The following is a 10,467-nucleotide window of genomic DNA, read 5'->3' as shown; positions in this document are numbered from 1 at the left end:
GGGATCAGTTATTGGGTTAAAAGGGAAAATAATCCAGGTGTCAGTTCTTAACTGGATGGTTTAGTGTTAAAAGCCCTTGTACCAAGAGATTGTTGGCCATTTTGTGCCTTCTAATGCAAAGCTGCTGAACTCACAGCAGTGAGACTGTTTTACTGATAAGAAATGATAAACACCTGAGTCCAAACACAAATTACTGTCTCAAGTGCCTTCAATCCAGACCCAGAAAAACCAACAACTTTTATAAGTTACCAGATCTTTAGGCAAATACATGGTTGCATATAAATAAATAAATAAATAAATAAATGTACATATATGTGTACATATAGCTATCTATATAGACATATATACATCTATCATATATATCTATCCTATCTATCATATATATATTTATACAGACATATATATATACAAATATATATATACACACATACATATATATACATATATATACACATATACATATATATATACATACACACATATACATACATATATATACACATATATACACACACATATATACATATACATATACACATATATATACATACATACATACATACATACATACATATACATACATACATATGTATATATATATATATATATATATATATATATATATGTAATACTTGGGCAGGGTTTTCCTACATGTTATTCTGACAAACCTGCACGAGACAAGCTCAGGAATGAACTGATGTGTCTGATGTGTCTCTCACTTAAATCCCAACCAGGCAGTGAGCTGTAAATGGCCTTCAGTTTGCTCTGGGACACTTCCCAAGGGCACCACACACATCCACAGCTGCTAAATGACACATCCCTGCTCAGTCCCAGAGAGGGGCTATGAACAAGTCTGGCCTTTCTCCTTCTAACTCTGCCTCAAGGCCATTTGCTATACACAAAATTGGCAGAGCATGGGGACATCTATGCTCCCACTGCCTGTGTGCAAGCAGTTCTAGAAATATTAAGCAAAATTTTAGGTTTTTTTGCTTTCAGATTCACAAGACATCTTTCCTGGCAATGAAGAAAAACTTCTTTACAAGGCTACCTGACAGTTTGTAACCATGTCATCAGAAACTTTTGAGAGAATCAATCAAAAGCTGTGCCCCTGCAGAACTGCCAAACTGACATTGTCATTTATATGCCTCCAAAATATTTAATGATGCTGGTGGTGTGAATTTGGAGTGGAACACATTTCTGACATTAAGAAATGGTTCGCTGCAGAGCAGACCAACTACTGATTGTCACAAAGGTGCAGCTCTTTAATAAAAAGTTATTGATAAAAATGCTTATGAAATGTAAGACGAGATTTTAGTTGTTGTTTTTTTTTAATAAAAGATACAAACATTCATAACACATGATGAAGTCAACAAACAATTTTCAGTGTTTCCCTCCCTTTATTTTTAGTCTAAACAATTTGTTTGTCAACAGCCAAATTTCAGAGGGGAAACCAGATTTCCAGACTGGAGACACAGATCCAGCCCACATCTCCTTTTTACCAGGACCCGGTGGCAATACCTCCTCATGTGATTTTTAGTAAATCCTATGGTCTGTCCTTGCCAGAGGTTCCTCAGCTGTGTTTTGGAATTTGAACATGCTGTGAGGGTTCATGGCTTGAGAAGTCCACTGACATACCATGGCTACAGCAAATATTAACAGCAGTTTAAGCATCTCAAAGGAATGCATTAATGAAGCAGCAAACAGAAGGAGCTTCTAGAGAACAAATTATGAATCTGATCCCACTGGAATGCTAAGAAGGGCTTGGCGGGTGGTTTTAGCACAAGATATTTTGCCTCAGACACGCATGGGATTCCATGAAGAGAATTGCAAGGATCCCTCCAAGATTTAATTTCACATTCACGGGAAGTGTGGAGCTGTGACAATTCCCTCTGGCTCCTGGGGTGAGAATCCCACTGAACAGATTGGTCTCCCTGCAGTTATGGCCCTGTTTCCAGTTTCACACCACACCACCTGCCTCACCTGCACCATTGGCTTTGCCCCACCATCCTTCCCAAGCACTACAGAAATAATTCTTTTCAGAGGGAACTGGGCTGCAGAAAGCACCTGTCAAAGCTGATTAGACAGAATGGGAGATGAGTGTTCAGGCACCATCCAGGCATAAAGGGAAAATCCAGCAATAAAACTGGCAACATCTTCCTGTTCTGTCATGCTTCACTTGTGTGCCCAGAAAGTAAATGTGAAATACAGCCCAGGCTTCCATTAATGTACTACCTAAAAGCTGTCCTCTAAATAGCAGATATTTGTGCCAAGAAAAACAGAATATTATTGTTGTTGGATTGTCAAGGCCAAGGAAAGCAGACCCTGGAGATTACTGCTGCCCAGAATGACATGATTCTTTCAGTACCAGCTCTCAGCAGCCGTAAAGTAATTCCTATGATTACTTTAGCTCTTTGATGATTCAAGAACTTAAAGTGAAGGACAGAGAATCAGTGCCAAAAAGATTTTATCATTAAAAATGCCTGCAAAATGCTAAAAAAGCAAAACACGTGCACACAGAAGTCAATCTGTATTCCTTCCTGGGTGTGTAACACTGTTCATTTATAGCACTCATCTGAGATACTTGGGTATTTTAATAAAGGGCTGCTTTATAATCAGACTTAAATTCCAAATGTGCTCCAGAGGCTATGGAGCCCTAACAGAGAAGAAAGAGAGGTGGGAGGAGGTGGGAAAGAAGAAGGCTGGAAGGTTGGTCCATGGCTCTGCACAGAGACAGGGGACAAGGCTTGCTCAACACCCTTCAATACACATTCTCACATGTAGGTACTTTTGTATTTACGCTTGTAAGTCTGAAATCTGGTTTTCACTTCTGTGCATCTCTGGGTCCTGCAAAGGTAGCACGGGAGCAATGAGTTACTGCAAAGGGATGAGTTAAAACTTAATTCTTATGTATGAGTGTAACTTTGATGGCCTTTCAGTATTACCCTAATCAGCAGCATCACTTTAAATGACTGTTTTCAGTTGGGGTATGAACAATCTTTGTTTGAATTCACTGGTTTTATCAGAAAACAGGTGTTTCAAAACTGCTCAGAGTGCTGGACTCCTTTGAGCAAACAGTCAGTGTTTTTGCTGCATCACTGCTCCCTCTGAGCCAGTGTTCACCCTAAGTCACACTTGGAGTTCTGCCTCGTAATTTAACTTTTTACAATGCCACTTTAAAAGCTCGAGACAGAGGTTTGTAAAGAAATAATTTGATTCAAAACTAATGTTTCAGTGAGTTGGTCTCAGTTTTACAAGTTCTCCAGCTTAAAACAAGCTATGGGTCACTGAAAATGTATTAATTACCAAAAACCACTCAAACTTTACCAAGACTGGTGGATGAAGACTTTCCTAAACACATCCACTTTTGCTCTCATAAAAATGACTTCTCATTCTTATCTCCAATGTGACTTAAAAATGACACAAATAAATAGAAAGAAACTGTTATTAAAACAGAATAAATCACAACAGTACATGCATGCTTGAAAGCCAGCATGCTATTTATTGGTGTAATTTTCTGACTTGTGCATTCTGAAGGAAGGACACAGCACCTAATACATCAGATGAAGTGAAATCAAAAGCAGTCTGAGATAACAGTGAATAACAGCGAAGACAGAGAACAACTTCATTGTTTCAATGTTCAGATACAGAAATAATGGATATTGAGAAGGCAGTGGGAACTTCAGGTTCTCTTAACAAAAAACCTGAAGCCCTTTAAATAAACAAAAAGAATTAAAGTAACTGAGGTGGATTCTGAAAACCTGAAACCAAACAAGTTGCCTAATAATAATGAATCAGACTCTTGCTGTGTGAATTGAAAGATAATGATTTGTTCACTGTTTCTCTATTCTCCATTGGGATCTTAGAATCACACCCAGCTTTTTTTAAAGTTTTTTTTCCTCATTGTTACAGCAATTCCATAAAGACACTAAAACTTTGATATGAGAACACTTAAGGACATTTTAGCATTATTATATTTGCAAATTTTACCACTTGAGAGAAGTTTGAGAATGTCTTTCCAACTTGAAACCTTTGCTGTCTGTTTCCTTACTTTTGCTGCATTAATTGTAGAGGAATCTTTGTAGAATTCCGTGTAGGAAAGGCAAGGAAAAAAGTGTTCCCTGGGGGCAATATAAACGTGGTAGGAAAAATACTAACATTAATTAAAATATCAGAAACCAGGTAATTTTAAAAAGTCTGTTCACCCCAGGATTTCCTACCTCTTGATTAAAAAGGAAATGCTCCCAGCTTTAGCCTATTATTAACTTTTCTTTCCCAGTACTTCAGGGCGAAGAAGACAGAAAACAGAATAATGGAGTAAAGAAAATGTCTAAGCTGGACAAACCCCTTAAGGCAAAGGCAAAAAGTTTCAAGTTCAAGGTACTGAACCCACAAAATGACCCGGCCAAATTGTACCTTCAGACGCCAAGAGCAAACTCAGCATTTCAGTGAGAAGTGGGTGGATGTGCATGAATCAGGCACAACAATCACTGCAGTTCCTCAAGAGCAAACACTGACCCAGTTTGTGAGCCCTTCCACAGCCTCACAAGCCATGGCTGTGGGAATCCTTGAAATCAGAGGGTTTTGGGAAAGCTGCAGAAGGCAGCCTCAGAGAGAGCAGAGCTGTGATTGGAGCCAAGCAGCAGCCACGAGATTTGCCAGCAGAAAAGTTATATGAGAGGTGGAAAGTAAGGACAAATAGAACATTGGTCTGTGTATTAATGCTTGGCTAGAATAACTCCCTAAACCACAGAAAAGTACATTTTCGAAGATGTTAGGAAGTTCTAAGCTTCATAATGGAACTCTGTGCATTGTATTTTAAGGTTACAAGCAGGTATTGTATTCAAAATAAGCAATTGCTTTAAATTGTTTTAACTGAAGTACGTGTATCGGAAAGCAGGGCAACCCCGACGAGGGGAGAGAATTGATGAGGACTCCATGACTATCAGAGGACTAATTATTACTTTATTAAATAAGCAATTGCTTTAAATTGTTTTAACTGAAGTACGTGCATCGGAAAGCAGGGCAACCCCGACAAGGGGAGAGAATTGATGAGGACTCCATGAATATCAGAGGGCTAATTATTACTTTATTATACTATATATATTATATTATACTATACTATTACTTTATTATACTATGTTATACTATTATACTATATATTACTTTATTATACTATATATATATTACTTCATTATACTACATTATTACTATATTATATTATATTACTTTATTATACTATATACTATATATATAGTATATACTATACTAAATATACTATATTATACTGTATTATACTATATTATACTATATTATACTATATATAATATTATATTACACTACATATAATCTGAATCTGCACAAGCACCCAACTCCACTGCGCTGAACAGAATCTTGTGACTGTCAGCCCACAGTCCTGACACACACACCTGGATTCAATTGGTCAGTGAATCAAAACACTCACACCAGAATCCAATCACCAATTCCCTTCAGGTGAACAATCTTCCATGGTGCATTCCACTTGTGAACAAACACAGGAGCAGCAAATGAGATAAGAATTGGTTTTTTCCTTTCTCTGAGGTTCAGAGAATGTGAATCCCAGAAATATTCTTGGGAAGCTGTGCCTTGCTTTTCTCTGTGAAGGGAAATGAGGCTACATACACATGCTTGTAGTGGTTGGGTAAATCTACTGTCAGTCTGCTTTTGCTTTGTGTGATTGGTCAAAAAACTTCTAAAGTGAGTTGTAACATTGAGTTCTCTGTCTGCTACCTGAGATGTGAGCTGCTGGCATCTTCCCATTGTCATACCCATGGAATGAGGCTGATGCTGGAAAATAAAACAGCTGGAGATGTGTCCCACAGCAGCCCTGTCCAGCCAGTTAGGTGAAAGACTTTTCTCCAAGGAAGCAACATTGTAGTAGCATTACATTTTCATTTTCTCGGTGAGTTTACTCTCTGAATATATTGTGAGTGATTTTTGTTTTCTTTTCAATGCTCATGGGAATGCACAAAAATGAAACAGCAGACTGGTTTCTGCTTGGAAATGAATGCTGTTAATGCTGGCACTGCGTGTTTCCATAAGCTAGTTTCATCACTCAAACCCTAAGAATTTTCCCCCATAGAATATTGAAACAAGAGTTAATTTACAAACTTTCATGGGTATCTTTGAACACTACAGTAGCATTAATTTGGCTACAACCCAGGACTAAGCCTGTCCTCTGCTTCCTCCTTTCTATCACAGCCATGAGAACTGGGCCAGGTTATCAGTGCTGCAGCAGACAGAAATCAGCTATTCTGATTCTATCAGAAGCAAAAAAAAGGAAAAAAAGCTGTAATTTTTTAAAGTGTCAAAAAGATTTTCATTGAAACCAGTAGCTCAGGATTTCAGAAAACAAGCATTTGATTTTTTGTTTCAGTTTCTGTGAGTATGATTTGATCCAGCTGTGCTTTACTTCTTGAAATACACCAAAAAACTTGACAAGGGTGCAGCAGAAAGCTGATTAAGTCTATGCTGAGTGGTTGATTCCTTCCAAAGAAGAATCCTTAGGATAATAGACTCTTTTCCCTTTCCACGCTGGCATGTTTTATTGCTCCTTGTGCCCTAAGAACACAGTCAGAAATACACATCACTCTGCAGGCTCTCTGGGGCAGGTCAAGACAAGGTTCTTGTCCTTCTGCCCAGCTCCTTTCTGCCATACAAATGCTCCCATTTGATTGTAGGAGAGCATTTTGTGCTGTGTTATTTCCCTGCCTCCTCTCAGTGCCCTTTCAGAGGGGTTTGTGGAATATTGGGTGAGAAACACAATCATTAAATTGGCACCCAAACCCTTTCTCCTCTCCAGGGAGTGAATAAGATGTGCTGAAGAAGGGAGAGGGGAAAATGAGTAATTTCTGACATCTGAGAGCTATTTATTGAGTCTTGAAAAAGGATGCATGACTTTAACTACAGATTGACTGCATTCCTACAGGCACCAAGGGGTTTTAGCTTGTTAACACCGAGTCAAAAGAAATTCCTTACACAAAAAACAAACAAAAAGAAACAAAAATTATAAATTCTTTATCATTTAATCAAATAACACACACATGCTCCAAAGGGAAGATGCGTGTGTTGTGCGATAAAATCATTAAGAATTGTGCCATTGAGCCTTTCCAAAGCTGAAAGTTACTGCTGATTTTGCATTGAAGAAAAGGATACCCTCTGTTCTCACAGATTCTCAGACCAGAAAGTGCCCACAAAATGCAGTTCCACACCTCTGTTTGGCAGAGGTATGAACTGACAAACAGAACCAACAATCCTTGCTGTGTCTGCCTCATGACAAAACCTGGACCAGCCCTGCACTAAAAATAAGAGTGTGAGCTACCTCTAAAGGTTAAAACCCACAACCCTCAGACTCCTAAACCCCTTGCAGTTTCCAGGAGCTCAGAGTGCTCCTGAAGTTGTAAATGTATACCAAAGCAGATTTTGGAGTTCAGAAACATGGCAATTCAATTTAGGAAATATGTGTGAAAGTAGGAATTTAAACCTAAACATAGCAAGGCCATATTGGAACTTTCCCCAAGTATATTCCTTTGGAGAGCTCTCATACTTTCCTCCAGAAAGCTGTCTGCTTAAAATAGCTGTCAGCTTTCTAAAGGCAGTGATTAATTCCACTGGAGTTATTTCTGCTCCCAAGAATACTAATAAACTTAACAGACAATGGGCAAAGCTGCTGCTAATGGATGTCTCACATATTTTAAATAAATCCCACATTTTTTTGTTGCTAAGTGTGTGGGTTTTAAGCTTTTTAACTTGATTTTCATTATACAACCTATCAGTCAGTGCTTATAAACCACTGACCAAAGCCATTCAATGAATTGTAGTTTTTGACTAATTGACTACTAGTAATTAGTTAGTAACTGCCTTGTAATTGCCTCAGAGCTAGTAGAACCTGTCTAATAACTCCCAGTAACTACTAGAGCTAGTAAGTCCCTAGGAACTGCTCAGTAACTGCAAGAAGAGTTTCTCAGTAACTACTAGGAAGAGTCTAACAAATTGCAATATAATAATAATAATAATAATAATAATAATAATAATAATAATAATAATAGTAGTAATATTGTGGTAACTGCTGGTAACATCTTAGTACCTAATAACTGCTAGTAATGACTTTGTAGTGTTTAATATCTAACATTTACTAATCTAATATCTAACAATTACTAATATGTATCTAACATTTACTAGTCTAATATCTAACAATTACTAATATATATCCAACATTTACTAATCTAATATCTAACAATTACTAATTACCAATTACTGCCTTGTAACTGCCTAGTATATAATAGTTACTGCCTAAGAGCTCCTAGTAGCTACTTAATACCTGCCTAATAATTACTAGAACTGCCTTGTAACTGCCTAGTTAATACCATGCCTAATCCCAGCCCTTCCCTTCATGGCCCCATTGACCCAGCCCTTTTCAGAGCTGAATTCCCATTGTTCCCAGCCCAAGGAGAATGAGCAGAGTGATTTCCCCCCGCTTTTCCCCAAAAAGGGGCTTCATGGAGATCAGGGCCTCCCCTCACCTGAGAGGGGTCACACTGGGCGGCCAAAGCTGGATTGCAGTGGCTGGAGGAGCCTCAGCAGCTCCTGCTCGGCCCTGGGATTTTTTTCCTCCTGGTTTTTCCTTTTCTTCCTCTCTAATTCATGGCTCATCTGAGCTCTGCTCGCAGCAGTCCGAAGCTGCTGCCGTTAAATTTGATAAAATCATGCTTTGGGTAATTTTTAGAGGGCAGCAGAGGGTGCTGTTAGTTCCCCTGTGGGGAGATTGGGGCCACTCACCCCTCCAGCCCAGAATCCAGACAGACCCAAAGCCCAGAATATTCTCCTGCCCAGGGCTCAGCCCTGCTCCATGCTCCAAAACTGGCGCTCTTCTCCAGCTGGCTCTGAAATTCAATGGTTTTTTCAAGGGGCTCAGAGTAGGTTCCCTGCTCTAAATATGGACTGAAAAAGAAGGAATCCCTGATATCCAGCACCTGCTTTGAAAATATAGATTCTTTGTTGTAATTTTATTATTCTGTTCTGTATTATTTGTTATTTGGGAACCAGAAACAGTGCTTGGAGTGATTAATGACTTATGCTCAATACAGCCACACTCCAAGCTGTGTGAGTTTGGGAGGAAAAAAACCAATCAGCAGTGATTTTGAGGTGCTGAATTCCTTCTAAAAGATGCCTAGAGCCAAGGGAATAACCTCTGAACAAGAGATGGGACCAGAGCATCCTGCCATCACCTACCACACATGCAGAGCACTGCAGCTGAAATTGCAATTGCTTGTAGGATTTAATTGCCTGTGGTGACTTTGCTGGGCTGCACAGGGTGAGCTGGGAGCCTGGTGCTGGTGGCTCTGGGACAGCTCTGGCCCTCCTCAGGAGCAGTGCAGGCGTCTGGCTGGTGTGGAAATCCTGCTCACAGCCACATGAATAGCCAGATCACCCTGAATTTATGGAGCTGTGGATTGATACTGTTTGTGCTTGGCACAGGCAGGCTCTAAGGCAGGGATTTGTTATGACACCAGACCTCATCTGCAGGCAAGAAACACTGCCAGAGGCTTTTAGCAGGAGATGCTGAGCACTTCTGTGTCTCAAAGAGCCCAGTGACACTTCTCACCGCCTTGGAAATGTGAAGGATTCATTTTGCTGCCACAGGATGCACGGGATTTGCCCTCTTTATTTCTCTGCACTCAGTTTTGCTGTTGACCAGGCAGATTTTCCTGTGCAGCACAGGGATGTGGGAAGAGCACTGCAATCACTGTTATCTGCACAGTGCTTAGAGCAGGACACAGCATCAGCTTTCCTCAGTGGAGGGTGAGATTAGCAGGAGCCAGCCCTGGGAATGCTGTTGAATGATAGAGAAATGCTGAAGGGCAGCGTGGGCTGGGTTCAGTTTTCACAATGAGTTCCCTCTTACACCAGAGGGCCTTTCCTTGTGTCTCACTGAACTCGCACTGGTGCAGGGAGTAAAGCCAGGGCCTTGCTGCTCCTGAGTTCGGTCTCTCTGCTGACCATCCTTTTCCTCTCAGGAGGCTCAGATTCTCCTCCACAGCTCTCAGGTGCTGGTTCAAAGAGCTTTAGTGCATCCAAGGTGGTGAGAGTGTCAGGATGTCCTGCTTGTCCTGCAGTCTGTGCTGAACTCTTGGTGTCCTTCCAGCTCCTTCCCCACTGCCCCCAGCATTTGGGATGTGAATTCCCCTTTTCCCGGTGCTGACAGGATGCTGAGAATGTCAAGGCACATGTTTCTCTGTTATCCCTGCCTCTGAAATCGCCGTCCATCTCTTGGAGGGTAAAAATAAAGCAGCTTTGTTTGATTTCTAGAAAAAGCCAGACGGCAGCGCAGGGGTCAGAAATAGGCATCCCAGCCCTCCCCATCCCACTGTCTCAGCTGTTGCTTCCTGAGAGACAGAAGCATGTGGTGGCTAAAAATACCCTGTGAGGAGA

This window comes from Melospiza georgiana, chromosome 5 (genome assembly GCF_028018845.1).
Source record: "Melospiza georgiana isolate bMelGeo1 chromosome 5, bMelGeo1.pri, whole genome shotgun sequence".
NCBI classification, from domain to species: Eukaryota; Metazoa; Chordata; class Aves; order Passeriformes; family Passerellidae; genus Melospiza; species Melospiza georgiana.
This window is presented reverse-complemented; position numbering follows the sequence as displayed.